The 20,042-nt window shown below is 44.3% G+C and overlaps 5 non-coding genes across 5 annotated transcripts; 2 read left to right on the top strand and 3 right to left on the bottom strand.

Moving 5' to 3' along the window:
- The first annotated feature begins 5,896 nt into the window (after positions 1-5,896).
- Positions 5,897-5,968, top strand: trnad-guc (transfer RNA aspartic acid (anticodon GUC)). Its single transcript has one exon. It is a non-coding gene; the product is annotated as a tRNA-Asp (tRNA).
- A 791-nt stretch (positions 5,969-6,759) lies between these two features.
- Positions 6,760-6,841, bottom strand: trnas-aga (transfer RNA serine (anticodon AGA)). The gene has a single exon. It is a non-coding gene; the product is annotated as a tRNA-Ser (tRNA).
- A 933-nt stretch (positions 6,842-7,774) lies between these two features.
- Positions 7,775-7,846, top strand: trnad-guc (transfer RNA aspartic acid (anticodon GUC)). Its single transcript has one exon. It is a non-coding gene; the product is annotated as a tRNA-Asp (tRNA).
- Positions 7,847-8,637: 791 nt separating this feature from the next.
- trnas-aga (transfer RNA serine (anticodon AGA)) lies at positions 8,638-8,719 on the bottom strand. The gene has a single exon. It is a non-coding gene; the product is annotated as a tRNA-Ser (tRNA).
- A 1,792-nt stretch (positions 8,720-10,511) lies between these two features.
- trnas-aga (transfer RNA serine (anticodon AGA)) lies at positions 10,512-10,599 on the bottom strand. The gene has a single exon. It is a non-coding gene; the product is annotated as a tRNA-Ser (tRNA).
- Between the last annotated feature and the right edge of the window lie 9,443 nt (positions 10,600-20,042).

Genomic DNA, 20,042 nt, shown 5'->3' with positions numbered 1-20,042 from the left:
ACCGGTGGGTTTCCCAGGGGGTGTGAATTCTGGCAGGAGGGCACATCCGAGGACTCTGCTGCTGAAGGCATTCATTTGAGACATCAGACGTACATCATAGATTTTACTCTGTGATGTACCACTCATGTCGACAGCTTGATATGCTCGGTTGACATTCCATCTAGATACACCCTCAAGCATGTACATCTGTGTGTGCAGAGCATTGCATCGCCACCCTATAAAGACAAAATGATCATAAAAATACTAATTGCATTTAGTAAATAATGAATCACATGTTCACCCTTAGGAAATCTTCCAGTGATAAACGAATAAGACATCGAGTTTCTTAAGATGAAGAATTCAACAGCAACCATGTAAATATAACAAATGATTTATGTGAAAGATCTATTTAAACAAATATGATATTTTCACATAATTTCAGTTTACCTGGAATAAAATTACACTGGTGGTGATGGAAGCTCTCCAGAGAAGAGGACCCTCTGCCACACCTCAGAACATCCAAGACCTTGTCGCCCTTTAACCCAGTGCCCAGTTTTGTATAAAGCTGTACACCAGGTGGATCTTGGATGCATGGCAAGTGCCTTTGTTGTACCTCCCACACATGTGTCATGCTCTCTGGATTTATGAGACGCAAACCTGTGGTGTCTGTCAGTTCCCACATTGAGTCCAGCAATCCTTGTATCATTGACCGCGTTTCTTCAACCCCACGAGTCCTCCTCCTGCAGTGTTTGGCCAGCTCACTGGAGGTGATGCTTGACAGAACTTGGGCTTCAGATGGAATATGGCTGCCATGTTTTTTTAAAAGCTCTGCCTTCTTTGCTGCTTTAAGCTGACAGATGTCATCCTTGTCCCACTCAAAAATGCAGCTGGACAACTTGGAGCAAAATGTGCCAAACAGTGGATGGTGCTCTGTTGTAAGACCAGAAGTGAAGTGCCTCATGAAGTGGAAAATATCAAGTCTCACTTTGGTTTTCCATGGTCGAAACCAGGTGAGAACTGGGGTTACACCTGTACCAATGAGAAACGATAAGTGAATTTATGCAGAGAAGCAATGAATCATTTTTTTTTTTTATTTCAATTTTGAAGTGAAATTAAAAAAAATAATTGACAGAATTCTTGGTAGGGAAAGATTGTCACACACCTGTCTCACTGCAGCAATCCCTGTCAACATAAATCACTTCTGGCTCTGCCTCCCCAGCATCCATGTAGCGCTTAACTATACCTTGACACAGTTCATCCAGACCAGCTCCCTCACCAGTGGTCAGGACACAATTCAGGACTTGGCCAAACTCGTTTCCAATGTTGGTCATCCATGTAGCTGTGTCTGCAATGCCACCAGCAAGCTTTTTGGTGATCTATACAAACACAATGCAAAAAATATATATATTTACATACACATACACACACACACACACACACACATACACACACACACATATATATATATATAACATAAATATATGTGTACTTGCCTTCTTTGTAGAATCAAGCTTCAGGATTCTACCATATGTTGAGGTAATGACACCCTTTAGCTCGTCAAGATGACCAAGGATCTCATTCGCATGAACGGTTTCAAACCACTGGGCCAGGGGTAAGGGGCTGAAAGGTGGTGGCCGCTGATAGACTGCCTCAGACTGGATCAGGGCACAACGCTTTTTGTGAAGTTCACAGTCTGACAGGTATTCTACAGTTCGTCTTGCCCACTCCTCACTGTGAATTTCTTGTAGGGACTGCTGCAAGTAACTTGAGCTGTTTCCTGCAGTCCTTGACTTCAACAAAGTCACGCATTTCCTGTCAAGGGCAAGCTGAGTGGTGAGGACAGCCGGGAATTTGTTTCTGTGGGAAGGATCAAGTTGTTGTAGCACCTCCATACTCCAAGGGCAGATGGGAATCCTACACTTGCTACAGCGAGGGTAGTCTGCTCCAATGAGATAATACCTGGAGTCAATGTCAATGACTTCCCTCACTTTTGTGTAGATCCCTGAATGGTGCATTTTCATATTACATGCAGTGCATTTTATAGGAATGCCCCACATCCGCATTGGTGCCCACAGAAACATTCGCTGCCTGAAATAGCTGCCTGGATCAGGAGGTGAAGTTCCAGGCTTGCCAGGACTTGGTGGATGAAACCAGTTTTGGGAAAATTGTTGCTTCAGCTGTCCTGTACTGTCATAAAGACACTGCGCTATCCACCTCTGATCTGCTGGTTTAATAACTCTACAGAATTGCTTGGGGAGAAAACTCACCCAATTCACTTCTGGAGGCTTTATGCTGATTTCAGGCGTGGTTGATGTGTGAGGAGCACTTCGTGGAGCTTCTTGTCGCTCTTCAGGATGAGTTGCAAATGCCTCTTTGAGTGGAGCTGGAGGTGGCACCACAGTTGTCATTCTTTGATCTGCAGCACTGGTGGAATGGTGATCATTTTCAATGTGCTTAAGCATTCCAACTGCACCCTGAACTATTGTGCCACATTGGTCACAACTCTCTTCGACATGGTAGTCTATGAGATGTCCAGAGAAATGCTCCAAAACAATGTCTTTTTTGCATAAACTACAGGTGATCATCTTATGCTCACTTGCTTGAGTAGTGGTCTGAGTGGCTGGACAAACTGTGGTGCTGGTCAGAGGTGCTGGACGAACCGTTGTGCTGGTCAGAGGTGCTGGGCGAACCGTTGTGTTGGTCAGAGGTGCTGGGCGAACTGATGGTGCTGGACGAACAATTGTGCTGGTCAGAGGTGCTGGGCAAACTGATGGTGCTGGACGAACTGTTGTGCTGGTCAGAGGTTCTGGACGAACCGTTGTGCTGGTCAGAGGTGCTGGGCGAACTGATGGTGCTGGACGAAGCGTTGTGCTGGTCAGAGGTGCTGGGCGAACTGATGGTGCTGGACGAAGCGTTGTGCTGGTCAGAGGTGCTGGGCGAACTGATGGTGCTGGACGAACCGTTGTGCTGGTCAGAGGTGCTGGCTGCGTTGCTGAGCTGGTCTGAGGGGCTGTTTGTATTGGCTGACTCCCTGTCTGCTGAGTTGACTGAAAAAAAAAGAAAAAAAAAAGCATTAGTGTTTTCCACAGATCATAAAGTATGCCAGTGAATTTTTAAACAAAACAATGTATTTTTTAATTGACAGTAAATTCTGCTATGAAGAATAAAACATGGAAGAAATTTTAAAAAATTAGTAATGGCAGTGGAAGTTTATCATAACCTACCTTGTGATAACCGCATTTGCAAATGATACTTTGCCCAAAGATGTTGTGACTATGAGTCTTGTTGTGTAATGGACAGTTATTGATGGAATGCAATACATCCTTCCACTTCTTTGACCCCGGCTTCTTGCCTGTTGTGAAGTGGTACTTCCCTTGGGCATACTTGCACATGATGTCATGCCAAAAAGTGTCTGGTTTACCCGTCTTAGTCATATCTACAAATATGAAATAACAGGGTACAAAGGTCAGGAAACATGTACACAGAGAATGTGTTTATCAAATAAACAATCGTACACAGTAGGACATATAGTGAAATGAAAATATAGTGAAAAAAATCAGATATTGAAATGAAAATATAGTAAAAAAAACAGATATTGAAATGAAAATATAGTGAAAAAAATCAGATATTGAAATGAAAATATAGTGAAAAAAACAGATATTGAAATGAAAATATAGTGAAACAAATCAGATATTGAAATGAAAATATAGTGAAAAAAATCAGATATTGAAATGAAAATATAGTGAAAAAAAACAGATATTGAAATGAAAATATAGTGGAAAAAATTCAGATATTGAAATGAAAATATAGTGAAGAAAATCAGATACTGAAATGAAAATATAGTGAAAAAAACAGATATTGAAATGAAAATATAGTGAAGAAAATCAGATATTGAAATGAAAATATAGTGAAAAAAATCAGATATTGAAATGAAAATATAGTAAAAAAAATTAGATATTGAAATGAAAATATAGTGAAAAAAATCAGATATTGAAATGAAAATATAGTGGAAAAAAAATTAGTTATTAGGCTGATGGTATCCTAAGTCTGTGACCTACTGAACCAGTGTTAATGTATTCATCAATAGAGACTTCAGAGCACTTTTGTTGCTCTGGATAATAGTGTGTGCCAAATGCCAGACATCTGAATGTAAATGCTTTTTTTTCTATTACAACCGAGTGTTCGCGCCAAATATAGAGAGGGACGTGTCTGGCCTTTATTCTAAACGCAAAAATTTGGCACGAACACGCGGTTATAATAGAAAAAAAAGTTATACATTTACATGCCTGGCAACGTAAAAAAAAAGTGCTCCGAAGACTCTATTAATGAATACATTAACACTGGTATCCACAGACTTAGGATGGGATCCACAGACTTAGGATACCATCAGCCTAATAACTGATTTTTTTTCACTATACAGTATATAGTATAAGTAAAATCATGCCCAGCAAAAGCGGATCAATATAAATCGATATAAATGTTCGTCGCGACGAAACAGATAATAAAATAGTCTAACCAACGACTGAACAATAAAGTTAGCCAAATCAAAGACTGTACTCACCTGCACGGTGCCGATAGGTTGCCGAAAGGTCCGAAAGGAGACTAAATATGTGTAAATATGTCTGTCACAGCGGTAAATATATATGTCAGGATCGCGAACTAAAGTCACCTCCTTCACGCAAGTTACGTGATATCGCTTCGGCCAATGACAGATCATCCCCGCCCCAACCTCCTGCTTCGGCCAATGAGAGGTTATCCCCGCCCCAACTCCCTGTTTCAGCCAATGAGCGTTTTGCCCCGTTAGGACTCGTTAGGACTCGCCGTTCGGATTTGTTAGGACTTGTTAGGAATTGTTAGGATATCTGTTAGGATTTGTTAGGATTTGTGTTAGGAATTGTTCGGATTTCCGTTAGGAATCGTTTGAAGTGTGTTAGGACTCGTTAGGACATGCTTTGCCGTCCATTCACCGCAGGGTGCGGCCACGACTACAAGCTCCAACTGGCTACCCCTGATTCCCCCCCCCTTTAATTATTAATTCACAAATCGATACATTTATTTTTTGTGCGTTCCAAAGCTCTTTCTTTTGATGGTAAGTGACTTAATGTAGGGACCATGCACAGGGTCCAACAGCAGCACAACGAGGCAGCGTGGTCGGTATCAAGCCAGTAGTATAAACTAACCTTGTAATCGAAAGCAATGAGCAATTTCCACCCATGTTCGGGCAAAAAGAAGCTCAGACCTGCTGTTAAGCGTTCGAACCTCTGCCGGGAATGGATTTTCCTTTCTTTTTGTTCCGATTGCTGAACATGCTACAGTAGGCCTCAGTCCAAAAGTTCATAAGCTCCAGGTTGGGACTATGCACAGAGTCTCCATCGACAACACAACAAGGCAGTGTAGTTGGTTCACTCGGCAATCATCTCCGGGCAGCACTGTAAAATCGAGCCAGTGCGTGAAAATGCAGCTCAGAATCCAAAGCAGCGAGAAGGGTTCCCCCGTGGTCAGCTTACCCTGGCGGAGGCCCAGCGTGTGTCTAGTCCCAACTGCCTTCAAAGCATGCCCAGAGAGTTCGTCCTTAGTACAGTGGACAGCAGCTCCTCTGTTCTATTTCTAAATCAGGCCTGCTTGATTCTTCCTGTTCATTTTCAGATGGTTCAGCCACAATTTCTATGCCAACCAGCGTGCTTGCTTTTGACTGTTCTCTGCTCCCAACAAACCTTATTGAGCTAATCCTCTGATCTACAGCAGTTTTTGTCTTAGAAGAGGAGAAAGACCGAACTCTTCTGGACAGCTGCACAAGATTGATTTCAATATCTTCGGGTGCCACGCTGTGATCGGGCTTCAACTTGCCCTGGGGAAGGCCCGGCGTACGTCTCGTCACAGTTTCGTCTCCACAGCCTTCAAGGGTTCAGCCAGGTGCTCCTCGTTAGTATAGTGGACAGTATCTCCGCCTGTCACGCGGAAGACCGGGGTTCGATTCCCCGACGGGGAGGCTGCTTTTCCCTTAGGCCCGACAGTGGGAAAGCCAAGGGATCTTGCTTGAAAAAGCACCGCGCCTGCCCCAAGCCTCAATCAGCGAACAAGAGGCCCAGCGTATGTCTAGTCCTGACTACCTTCGAAGGAGCGTTCCTCCTTACTATAGTGGACAGCACCCGTTCTTTTGAATCAGGCCTGACCGTAGGAATGCCAAGGGGCTCCCTGCCTCACCGAGTTCTTGTCTCTCTGTCTTCAGCCACAGTTTCCATGCCAGTCAGCCTGCTTGCTTCTTCCTGTTCTGTGCTCCAAATGCGCATTATTCAGCTAATCCCATGGTTAGCAGCAGTCCTGGGTGGAATTGGAACTCTGTAGATTTATACACTCGGTATGTGCCACAGGCTTAAATGAGTCCCCGGGAGACTGCGCAACAAAAGTAGCGTTCACGGCTTCAAACACGGCCGACCTGTAAGCTCCGCCTTCCCCTTTGGAGTCCACATGCAATTGGATTTAAGCGCTCGACCATCCTGACGCGCTATGGGTGAGTACAGTTTGCGTCGTGGACCATGCCCGCGACTTAGGCTGCCAACACACGCCTGGGAAGTGCACTTGGGTCAGTCAGTGAAAGCAGTCATAGTAGTCGGTTAACGAAAAGCAGCACCTGCAGGGCATCGACACAGCCTATTGTGCCGAGTTTCAGTTGGCGTTGAGGACACGTACTAGGTACTAGGATTTCCATCTACTCTGTTATTTGGGGAACAGGCACCATGGACCAGGTCGCAACTGCCCTTCCACAAGCAACATAAAGGCCGTAGTCGGCAGGATTCGAACCTGCGCGGGGAGACCCCAATGGATTTCTAGTCCATCGCCTTAACCACTCGGCCACGACTACAAGCTCCGACTGGCTGCCCCCCATTCCCCCCCCCCCCCCTTTAATTATTAATTCACAAATCGATACATTTATTTTTTGTGCGTTCCAAAGCTCTTTCTTTTGATGGTAAGTGACTTAATGTAGGGACCATGCACAGGGTCCAACAGCAGCACAACGAGGCAGCGTGGTCGGTATCAAGCCAGTAGTATAAATTAACCTTGTAATCGAAAGCAATGAGCAATTTCCACCCATGTTCGGGCAAAAAGAAGCTCAGACCTGCTGTTAAGCGTTCGAACCTCTGCCGGGAATGGATTTTCCTTTCTTTTTGTTCCGATTGCTGAACATGCTACAGTAGGCCTCAGTCCAAAAGTTCATAAGCTCCAGGTTGGGACTATGCACAGAGTCTCCATCGACAACACAACAAGGCAGTGTAGTTGGTTCACTCGGCAATCATCTCCGGGCAGCACTGTAAAATCGAGCCAGTGCGTGAAAATGCAGCTCAGAATCCAAAGCAGCGAGGAGGGTTCCCCCGTGGTCAGCTTACCCTGGCGGAGGCCCAGCGTGTGTCTAGTCCCAACTGCCTTCAAAGCATGCCCAGAGAGTTCGTCCTTAGTACAGTGGACAGCAGCTCCTCTGTTCTATTTCTAAATCAGGCCTGCTTGATTCTTCCTGTTCATTTTCAGATGGTTCAGCCACAATTTCTATGCCAACCAGCGTGCTTGCTTTTGACTGTTCTCTGCTCCCAACAAACCTTATTGAGCTAATCCTCTGATCTACAGCAGTTTTTGTCTTAGAAGAGGAGAAAGACCGAACTCTTCTGGACAGCTGCACAAGATTGATTTCAATATCTTCGGGTGCCACGCTGTGATCGGGCTTCAACTTGCCCTGGGGAAGGCCCGGCGTACGTCTCGTCACAGTTTCGTCTCCACAGCCTTCAAGGGTTCAGCCAGGTGCTCCTCGTTAGTATAGTGGACAGTATCTCCGCCTGTCACGCGGAAGACCGGGGTTCGATTCCCCGACGGGGAGGCTGCTTTTCCCTTAGGCCCGACAGTGGGAAAGCCAAGGGATCTTGCTTGAAAAAGCACCGCGCCTGCCCCAAGCCTCAATCAGCGAACAAGAGGCCCAGCGTATGTCTAGTCCTGACTACCTTCGAAGGAGCGTTCCTCCTTACTATAGTGGACAGCACCCGTTCTTTTGAATCAGGCCTGACCGTAGGAATGCCAAGGGGCTCCCTGCCTCACCGAGTTCTTGTCTCTCTGTCTTCAGCCACAGTTTCCATGCCAGTCAGCCTGCTTGCTTCTTCCTGTTCTGTGCTCCAAATGCGCATTATTCAGCTAATCCCATGGTTAGCAGCAGTCCTGGGTGGAATTGGAACTCTGTAGATTTATACACTCGGTATGTGCCACAGGCTTAAATGAGTCCCCGGGAGACTGCGCAACAAAAGTAGCGTTCACGGCTTCAAACACGGCCGACCTGTAAGCTCCGCCTTCCCCTTTGGAGTCCACATGCAATTGGATTTAAGCGCTCGACCATCCTGACGCGCTATGGGTGAGTACAGTTTGCGTCGTGGACCATGCCCGCGACTTAGGCTGCCAACACACGCCTGGGAAGTGCACTTGGGTCAGTCAGTGAAAGCAGTCATAGTAGTCGGTTAACGAAAAGCAGCACCTGCAGGGCATCGACACAGCCTATTGTGCCGAGTTTCAGTTGGCGTTGAGGACACGTACTAGGTACTAGGATTTCCATCTACTCTGTTATTTGGGGAACAGGCACCATGGACCAGGTCGCAACTGCCCTTCCACAAGCAACATAAAGGCCGTAGTCGGCAGGATTCAAACCTGCGCGGGGAGACCCCAATGGATTTCTAGTCCATCGCCTTAACCACTCGGCCACGACCACAAGCTCCGACTGGCTGCCCCCCCATCCCCCCCCCCCCCTTTAATTATTAATTCACAAATCGATACATTTATTTTTTGTGCGTTCCAAAGCTCTTTCTTTTGATGGTAAGTGACTTAATGTAGGGACCATGCACAGGGTCCAACAGCAGCACAACGAGGCAGCGTGGTCGGTATCAAGCCAGTAGTATAAATTAACCTTGTAATCGAGAGCAATGAGCAATTTCCACCCATGTTCGGGCAAAAAGAAGCTCAGACCTGCTGTTAAGCGTTCGAACCTCTGCCGGGAATGGATTTTCCTTTCTTTTTGTTCCGATTGCTGAACATGCTACAGTAGGCCTCAGTCCAAAAGTTCATAAGCTCCAGGTTGGGACTATGCACAGAGTCTCCATCGACAACACAACAAGGCAGTGTAGTTGGTTCACTCGGCAATCATCTCCGGGCAGCACTGTAAAATCGAGCCAGTGCGTGAAAATGCAGCTCAGAATCCAAAGCAGCGAGGAGGGTTCCCCCGTGGTCAGCTTACCCTGGCGGAGGCCCAGCGTGTGTCTAGTCCCAACTGCCTTCAAAGCATGCCCAGAGAGTTCGTCCTTAGTACAGTGGACAGCAGCTCCTCTGTTCTATTTCTAAATCAGGCCTGCTTGATTCTTCCTGTTCATTTTCAGATGGTTCAGCCACAATTTCTATGCCAACCAGCGTGCTTGCTTTTGACTGTTCTCTGCTCCCAACAAACCTTATTGAGCTAATCCTCTGATCTACAGCAGTTTTTGTCTTAGAAGAGGAGAAAGACCGAACTCTTCTGGACAGCTGCACAAGATTGATTTCAATATCTTCGGGTGCCACGCTGTGATCGGGCTTCAACTTGCCCTGGGGAAGGCCCGGCGTACGTCTCGTCACAGTTTCGTCTCCACAGCCTTCAAGGGTTCAGCCAGGTGCTCCTCGTTAGTATGGTGGACAGTATCTCCGCCTGTCACGCGGAAGACCGGGGTTCGATTCCCCGACAGGGAGGCTGCTTTTCCCTTAGGCCCGACAGTGGGAAAGCCAAGGGATCTTGCTTGAAAAAGCACCGCGCCTGCCCCAAGCCTCAATCAGCGAACAAGAGGCCCAGCGTATGTCTAGTCCTGACTACCTTCGAAGGAGCGTTCCTCCTTACTATAGTGGACAGCACCCGTTCTTTTGAATCAGGCCTGACCGTAGGAATGCCAAGGGGCTCCCTGCCTCACCGAGTTCTTGTCTCTCTGTCTTCAGCCACAGTTTCCATGCCAGTCAGCCTGCTTGCTTCTTCCTGTTCTGTGCTCCAAATGCGCATTATTCAGCTAATCCCATGGTTAGCAGCAGTCCTGGGTGGAATTGGAACTCTGTAGATTTATACACTCGGTATGTGCCACAGGCTTAAATGAGTCCCCGGGAGACTGCGCAACAAAAGTAGCGTTCACGGCTTCAAACACGGCCGACCTGTAAGCTCCGCCTTCCCCTTTGGAGTCCACATGCAATTGGATTTAAGCGCTCGACCATCCTGACGCGCTATGGGTGAGTACAGTTTGCGTCGTGGACCATGCCCGCGACTTAGGCTGCCAACACACGCCTGGGAAGTGCACTTGGGTCAGTCAGTGAAAGCAGTCATAGTAGTCGGTTAACGAAAAGCAGCACCTGCAGGGCATCGACACAGCCTATTGTGCCGAGTTTCAGTTGGCGTTGAGGACACGTACTAGGTACTAGGATTTCCATCTACTCTGTTATTTGGGGAACAGGCACCATGGACCAGGTCGCAACTGCCCTTCCACAAGCAACATAAAGGCCGTAGTCGGCAGGATTCAAACCTGCGCGGGGAGACCCCAATGGATTTCTAGTCCATCGCCTTAACCACTCGGCCAAAGCCAGGGCAAAAGGAGCTGCCTGGAGGGGGGAAAGAAAAAAAAAGGGGGGGGGGCGAGGAGGGAAGAGGGAGGAGGAAGGAGGCAGGAGGGAGGAGGGGGGGGACGAGGAGGAGATTTTTTTTTTTTTACTCTCCTACTAGATTTTACTCAAAAAAAATTACTGAAAGGTCAACGCTCAGATTTATTTCACCTTATTTTTCCCAAATCAAGAGACATACCAATAATATTCTGTTTTTTTCAACAAGAATATATCTACACTTAATATTAAATTCTTTGTACACTTTCATTAAACTAAAAGATTACCACACAGGACACTTATTTCTCCAAACAAACTTTATTCCCTTTAAACAATTAAAAACTTTACTTAATAACAGCACAAGTATTAATAACAATAATAACTATTTATTACTATGTAATTATATTACTATTATTAAGAACAATAATTATTATTAAGAACAACAAAATTACAATTTAAAAAAAAAAATTACAAGTCTTTTTTTTTCTTTACAAAAGTCTTTTTTTTTTTTTACAAAACTTCAAGTCATTACAAAAATTACAAGTCATAACTACAAAACTTTTTTTTTTTTTTACAAAATTACAAGTCTTTTTTTTTTTTTTAAACAAAATTACAAAAGTCATTACAAAATAGACTATAGAGAGGCTTTCCACTGCTCAATGGTCTTCCCAGATGCTGGACAGTACCATTTTCCTTTCACCTGAGTGTGGCCAGTAAGTTTGTTTTTTGACTGACCACATATTTTGCATTTGTACTCATAGCCTTCTTTAGAATGCCGCTTCCTTGGTGGCTCCCCTCTTGCCACACGCTCTTGATCCTCTTGCTCTGCCTTTCGCAGTCTCCATGCACGTTGTCGATTCTGAAACTGCAGTACTGGAGCTGATGGCTGAGGACCCGGCAGAAAGGATGACCACCCCTGAGTCTGCGGTTCTGGAGCTGATGGCTGAGGACCCGGCAGAAAGGATGACCACCCCTGAGTCTGTGGTGTTGGAGCTGATGGGCGATGAGCAGGTGGAAAGGATGACCACTCCTGAGTCTGTGGTGTTGGAGCTGATGGCCGATGAGCAGGTGGAAAGGATGACCACCCCTGAGTCTGTGGTGTTGGAGCTGATGGCCGGTGAGCAGGTGGAAAGGTGGACCATTCTTGGGAATGTGGTGTTGGAGCTGACGGCCGATGAGCAGGCGGAAAGGATGACCAACCCTGAGGCAGAGGTCCTGGCGCTGATGGATGATGACCCTGCTGATCTGAAAACCCAGGCCAGTTAAACCAATCAGGATCTTGCTGGACCCCAGGCCAGAAGGGTTCACCTGCTGCCTGACTCTGTGACGCTGTAGTCTCTGTTCTTGCATGCTTACGGCGGCGAATTACTGCCTCACCCTCAAGATTTTCAGGTTCCTGGAACTCAATGACAGCATGTCCATGTTGAACAGGTGTTGATGGGAGCCCTCTAGGTTTTGGCAGTAAATCTTTTGCCACACTGATCTGCTGGGGAAGGTCCACTCCTTGTAGCAAGGTGTCCCGGTCAGTTCTCTTCTGCCGATCAAGCAGCCTGAAAAAACAAATCCATTTTAGAATAAAAAATTGCAAAGCTTTCATCATTGAACTGAGTGTAGAGAACAGAAGCCCAACTCACCAAGAAGAAACTGTAGTGTTATTTATGGTTACTAAAACCAGGTTGGTCCGGTCCAGCAGCTCTTTGCAGTCTTCAAGCAGCTGCTTGATGTGACTGTATGTCATGACGATTGCCTGTGGAATAGGAAAGGTTTTTCCCTTGTTGTCTTTAGGCCTATTCCTTGCTTCCCTGTATTCCTTCAAAAGCTTGAGGGCAACACATTCAGAAATCCTGTTGGCATCAGGTCTCTGGGCAGCCTGGCCATGAGTCATGAACAGTCTGTGGATAAACAGATGCATTGTTTGTGTAATGCATGATCAATATCCTATCACTACAATTGTTTCAATAACAGCATCACCAAAATATACAGAATATTATTTCAGAAAATGCAAATCACATACGACTATTTTTTATTTTTGTTTACACGAACATGCGTCTGCCAGTTTTCAATTAAGAAAGGTAATTGCTATTGTGACATGATAATTTACACAATTCCTTTGAGAACTGTCAGAAATATACTTCCACAGTCTGTATGTAAATTACAAAATGTGTGCATCCACTAAAGGTCAACTCACCTCTCAGCTGCTTGCTGACCAGGGGCTGAGCCACTACGCTTCCGTGAAGCTCTCCATGGACCTGGCAAGGTCTTTTTCTTGGATTTAAGTGAATATCTGGAGGGGATTTGGTCCATGGCATGCAGACAGGAATACAGTCGCAAGATCTCTGCTATCTCGTTGGTTGATAAAGCAGTAATGGTGCGGTTGAGGCTGACAAGGTACCCTGCCAAGTCATCCACTGCCTCCCATCCAAGAACACCCCTTGAATCACAACGACTATCCTGTTAAAAAAAAAATCCTTAATTTCGGTAAAAAAAACTGATAAATTATTCTTCACAATTTACAGATTATAAAACTTTAGCCATTTTACCGGAGCCAATGCGTCGGGCACACCAGAGTAAATATCCTCAGTGTCACTGTCAGTAAGATGAGGGCCACTGCTTCCAAGACTGGTTTCCTAAATTATGCATTGTTAGTCAGGAATAAACTACAAAAACTCTAAACAAAATGTAGATTTTGTTTAGAATCTACAACCTGTAGATTCATGTGACAATTCAACATAAAGAGCAACTGTAAATTAACTTTCCCTAAAAAAAAGTCACATTACCTGGTATGAGGAGTCAGCAAGTATGTCAAGGCTGCTGGAGGTGTGTGAAGTGTCTACACTGATATCAGTCACATCACAGACTGTGACATCCAGGCACTCATCCTCCTGAACTTCAGCCTGCACCTCTGGCAGAGTGATGCCTATTTCAGCATGCTGCAGAGGAGCCAGCAGATCCCCTCTGTTGGACTGTGCCAGCAAGTACTCCACAGCAATATGCTCACCTATCATAAAAAACATTAAATATTTTTTGAATTAAGAGAAGTAGATCAGACTATGTAACATTTTTAACAAACAATCTATTGTTAATTATTTGCCATTAATTTAAATCGCTCATGAAAATTGCACTGAGTAAGAAAAATAAAATCACATAGGCAGAAGAAAGCAAACTAAACTGAATAAATTTACAACCTCACATTCAGTGATATCACGTTAGATTTGGTCAAACTGCCAACTTGGATTGTAATCCATCTGCTAATATTTAAATAACACATTTTGTTTATCAAGTGATATATTTTGAATATATCTTGACACGCTCTGTGCTAATTTTGTGATGTCTTTTGTCTATGACCTTATCTTATGACCACTATATCCTTTGTTTAAGTCTTCAAAGATTGAATAAAGAATGTGTCGTGCACAGACACTCTGTCATTAGTCTACCTGTAGTGAACTTTGCCACCACCTTCGTTAACATCTTTGATGTCCATCGTTAATGCCTTTTGTTACCCATGGACAACGCCTTTTGTCATTAGCCCATCTGTAGTGACCTCTGTTGACACCTTTGACGTCCATCGTTAAATGCCTTTTGTTACCCATACGGAATGCCTTTTATCACACATACCATAGATAATGACAAATCCAAGTGTCTGACTCCCTGTCTGTCTCAATAAACTCTGAAAAAGCATTGCTACCTAAACCCTGACTATGTTTGTCTATCATCAAGCAAGTAGTTAGATGAATCTTACCGGTGGGTTTCCCAGGGGGTGTGAATTCTGGCAGGAGGGCACATCCGAGGACTCTGCTGCTGAAGGCATTCATTTGAGACATCAGACGTACATCATAGATTTTACTCTGTGATGTACCACTCATGTCGACAGCTTGATATGCTCGGTTGACATTCCATCTAGATACACCCTCAAGCATGTACATCTGTGTGTGCAGAGCATTGCATCGCCACCCTATAAAGACAAAATGATCATAAAAATACTAATTGCATTTAGTAAATAATGAATCACATGTTCACCCTTAGGAAATCTTCCAGTGATAAACGAATAAGACATCGAGTTTCTTAAGATGAAGAATTCAACAGCAACCATGTAAATATAACAAATGATTTATGTGAAAGATCTATTTAAACAAATATGATATTTTCACATAATTTCAGTTTACCTGGAATAAAATTACACTGGTGGTGATGGAAGCTCTCCAGAGAAGAGGACCCTCTGCCACACCTCAGAACATCCAAGACCTTGTCGCCCTTTAACCCAGTGCCCAGTTTTGTATAAAGCTGTACACCAGGTGGATCTTGGATGCATGGCAAGTGCCTTTGTTGTACCTCCCACACATGTGTCATGCTCTCTGGATTTATGAGACGCAAACCTGTGGTGTCTGTCAGTTCCCACATTGAGTCCAGCAATCCTTGTATCATTGACCGCGTTTCTTCAACCCCACGAGTCCTCCTCCTGCAGTGTTTGGCCAGCTCACTGGAGGTGATGCTTGACAGAACTTGGGCTTCAGATGGAATATGGCTGCCATGTTTTTTTAAAAGCTCTGCCTTCTTTGCTGCTTTAAGCTGACAGATGTCATCCTTGTCCCACTCAAAAATGCAGCTGGACAACTTGGAGCAAAATGTGCCAAACAGTGGATGGTGCTCTGTTGTAAGACCAGAAGTGAAGTGCCTCATGAAGTGGAAAATATCAAGTCTCACTTTGGTTTTCCATGGTCGAAACCAGGTGAGAACTGGGGTTACACCTGTACCAATGAGAAACGATAAGTGAATTTATGCAGAGAAGCAATGAATCATTTTTTTTTTTTATTTCAATTTTGAAGTGAAATTAAAAAAAATAATTGACAGAATTCTTGGTAGGGAAAGATTGTCACACACCTGTCTCACTGCAGCAATCCCTGTCAACATAAATCACTTCTGGCTCTGCCTCCCCAGCATCCATGTAGCGCTTAACTATACCTTGACACAGTTCATCCAGACCAGCTCCCTCACCAGTGGTCAGGACACAATTCAGGACTTGGCCAAACTCGTTTCCAATGTTGGTCATCCATGTAGCTGTGTCTGCAATGCCACCAGCAAGCTTTTTGGTGATCTATACAAACACAATGCAAAAAATATATATATTTACATACACATACACACACACACACACACACACATACACACACACACATATATATATATATAACATAAATATATGTGTACTTGCCTTCTTTGTAGAATCAAGCTTCAGGATTCTACCATATGTTGAGGTAATGACACCCTTTAGCTCGTCAAGATGACCAAGGATCTCATTCGCATGAACGGTTTCAAACCACTGGGCCAGGGGTAAGGGGCTGAAAGGTGGTGGCCGCTGATAGACTGCCTCAGACTGGATCAGGGCACAACGCTTTTTGTGAAGTTCACAGTCTGACAGGTATTCTACAGTTCGTCTTGCCCACTCCTCACTGTGAATTTCTTGTAGGGACTGCTGCAAGTAACTTGAGCTGTTTCCTGCAGTCCTTGACTTCAACAAAGTCACGCATTTCCTGTCAAGGGCAAGCTGAGTGGTGAGGACAGCCGGGAATTTGTTTCTGTGGGAAGGATCAAGTTGTTGTAGCACCTCCATACTCCAAGGGCAGATGGGAATCCTACACTTGCTACAGCGAGGGTAGTCTGCTCCAATGAGATAATACCTGGAGTCAATGTCAATGACTTCCCTCACTTTTGTGTAGATCCCTGAATGGTGCATTTTCATATTACATGCAGTGCATTTTATAGGAATGCCCCACATCCGCATTGGTGCCCACAGAAACATTCGCTGCCTGAAATAGCTGCCTGGATCAGGAGGTGAAGTTCCAGGCTTGCCAGGACTTGGTGGATGAAACCAGTTTTGGGAAAATTGTTGCTTCAGCTGTCCTGTACTGTCATAAAGACACTGCGCTATCCACCTCTGATCTGCTGGTTTAATAACTCTACAGAATTGCTTGGGGAGAAAACTCACCCAATTCACTTCTGGAGGCTTTATGCTGATTTCAGGCGTGGTTGATGTGTGAGGAGCACTTCGTGGAGCTTCTTGTCGCTCTTCAGGATGAGTTGCAAATGCCTCTTTGAGTGGAGCTGGAGGTGGCACCACAGTTGTCATTCTTTGATCTGCAGCACTGGTGGAATGGTGATCATTTTCAATGTGCTTAAGCATTCCAACTGCACCCTGAACTATTGTGCCACATTGGTCACAACTCTCTTCGACATGGTAGTCTATGAGATGTCCAGAGAAATGCTCCAAAACAATGTCTTTTTTGCATAAACTACAGGTGATCATCTTATGCTCACTTGCTTGAGTAGTGGTCTGAGTGGCTGGACAAACTGTGGTGCTGGTCAGAGGTGCTGGACGAACCGTTGTGCTGGTCAGAGGTGCTGGGCGAACCGTTGTGTTGGTCAGAGGTGCTGGGCGAACTGATGGTGCTGGACGAACAATTGTGCTGGTCAGAGGTGCTGGGCAAACTGATGGTGCTGGACGAACTGTTGTGCTGGTCAGAGGTTCTGGACGAACCGTTGTGCTGGTCAGAGGTGCTGGGCGAACTGATGGTGCTGGACGAAGCGTTGTGCTGGTCAGAGGTGCTGGGCGAACTGATGGTGCTGGACGAAGCGTTGTGCTGGTCAGAGGTGCTGGGCGAACTGATGGTGCTGGACGAACCGTTGTGCTGGTCAGAGGTGCTGGCTGCGTTGCTGAACTGGTCTGAGGGGCTGTTTGTATTGGCTGACTCCCTGTCTGCTGAGTTGACTGAAAAAAAAAGAAAAAAAAAAGCATTAGTGTTTTCCACAGATCATAAAGTATGCCAGTGAATTTTTAAACAAAACAATGTATTTTTTAATTGACAGTAAATTCTGCTATGAAGAATAAAACATGGAAGAAATTTTAAAAAATTAGTAATGGCAGTGGAAGTTTATCATAACCTACCTTGTGATAACCGCATTTGCAAATGATACTTTGCCCAAAGATGTTGTGACTATGAGTCTTGTTGTGTAATGGACAGTTATTGATGGAATGCAATACATCCTTCCACTTCTTTGACCCCGGCTTCTTGCCTGTTGTGAAGTGGTACTTCCCTTGGGCATACTTGCACATGATGTCATGCCAAAAAGTGTCTGGTTTACCCGTCTTAGTCATATCTACAAATATGAAATAACAGGGTACAAAGGTCAGGAAACATGTACACAGAGAATGTGTTTATCAAATAAACAATCGTACACAGTAGGACATATAGTGAAATGAAAATATAGTGAAAAAAATCAGATATTGAAATGAAAATATAGTAAAAAAAACAGATATTGAAATGAAAATATAGTGAAAAAAATCAGATATTGAAATGAAAATATAGTGAAAAAAACAGATATTGAAATGAAAATATAGTGAAACAAATCAGATATTGAAATGAAAATATAGTGAAAAAAATCAGATATTGAAATGAAAATATAGTGAAAAAAAACAGATATTGAAATGAAAATATAGTGGAAAAAATTCAGATATTGAAATGAAAATATAGTGAAGAAAATCAGATACTGAAATGAAAATATAGTGAAAAAAACAGATATTGAAATGAAAATATAGTGAAGAAAATCAGATATTGAAATGAAAATATAGTGAAAAAAATCAGATATTGAAATGAAAATATAGTAAAAAAAATTAGATATTGAAATGAAAATATAGTGAAAAAAATCAGATATTGAAATGAAAATATAGTGGAAAAAAAATTAGTTATTAGGCTGATGGTATCCTAAGTCTGTGACCTACTGAACCAGTGTTAATGTATTCATCAATAGAGACTTCAGAGCACTTTTGTTGCTCTGGATAATAGTGTGTGCCAAATGCCAGACATCTGAATGTAAATGCTTTTTTTTCTATTACAACCGAGTGTTCGCGCCAAATATAGAGAGGGACGTGTCTGGCCTTTATTCTAAACGCAAAAATTTGGCACGAACACGCGGTTATAATAGAAAAAAAAGTTATACATTTACATGCCTGGCAACGTAAAAAAAAGTGCTCCGAAGACTCTATTAATGAATACATTAACACTGGTATCCACAGACTTAGGATGGGATCCACAGACTTAGGATACCATCAGCCTAATAACTGATTTTTTTTCACTATACAGTATATAGTATAAGTAAAATCATGCCCAGCAAAAGCGGATCAATATAAATCGATATAAATGTTCGTCGCGACGAAACAGATAATAAAATAGTCTAACCAACGACTGAACAATAAAGTTAGCCAAATCAAAGACTGTACTCACCTGCACGGTGCCGATAGGTTGCCGAAAGGTCCGAAAGGAGACTAAATATGTGTAAATATGTCTGTCACAGCGGTAAATATATATGTCAGGATCGCGAACTAAAGTCACCTCCTTCACGCAAGTTACGTGATATCGCTTCGGCCAATGACAGATCATCCCCGCCCCAACCTCCTGCTTCGGCCAATGAGAGGTTATCCCCGCCCCAACCCCCTGTTTCAGCCAATGAGCGTTTTGCCCCGTTAGGACTCGTTAGGACTCGCCGTTCGGATTTGTTAGGACTTGTTAGGAATTGTTAGGATATCTGTTAGGATTTGTTAGGATTTGTGTTAGGAATTGTTCGGATTTCCGTTAGGAATCGTTTGAAGTGTGTTAGGACTCGTTAGGACATGCTTTGCCGTCCATTCACCGCAGGGTGCGGCCACGACTACAAGCTCCAACTGGCTACCCCTGATTCCCCCCCCCCTTTAATTATTAATTCACAAATCGATACATTTATTTTTTGTGCGTTCCAAAGCTCTTTCTTTTGATGGTAAGTGACTTAATGTAGGGACCATGCACAGGGTCCAACAGCAGCACAACGAGGCAGCGTGGTCGGTATCAAGCCAGTAGTATAAACTAACCTTGTAATCGAAAGCAATGAGCAATTTCCACCCATGTTCGGGCAAAAAGAAGCTCAGACCTGCTGTTAAGCGTTCGAACCTCTGCCGGGAATGGATTTTCCTTTCTTTTTGTTCCGATTGCTGAACATGCTACAGTAGGCCTCAGTCCAAAAGTTCATAAGCTCCAGGTTGGGACTATGCACAGAGTCTCCATCGACAACACAACAAGGCAGTGTAGTTGGTTCACTCGGCAATCATCTCCGGGCAGCACTGTAAAATCGAGCCAGTGCGTGAAAATGCAGCTCAGAATCCAAAGCAGCGAGAAGGGTTCCCCCGTGGTCAGCTTACCCTGGCGGAGGCCCAGCGTGTGTCTAGTCCCAACTGCCTTCAAAGCATGCCCAGAGAGTTCGTCCTTAGTACAGTGGACAGCAGCTCCTCTGTTCTATTTCTAAATCAGGCCTGCTTGATTCTTCCTGTTCATTTTCAGATGGTTCAGCCACAATTTCTATGCCAACCAGCGTGCTTGCTTTTGACTGTTCTCTGCTCCCAACAAACCTTA

This window comes from Hemibagrus wyckioides, linkage group LG12, assembly GCF_019097595.1.
Source record: "Hemibagrus wyckioides isolate EC202008001 linkage group LG12, SWU_Hwy_1.0, whole genome shotgun sequence".
NCBI classification, from domain to species: Eukaryota; Metazoa; Chordata; class Actinopteri; order Siluriformes; family Bagridae; genus Hemibagrus; species Hemibagrus wyckioides.
This window is presented reverse-complemented; position numbering and strand designations above follow the sequence as displayed.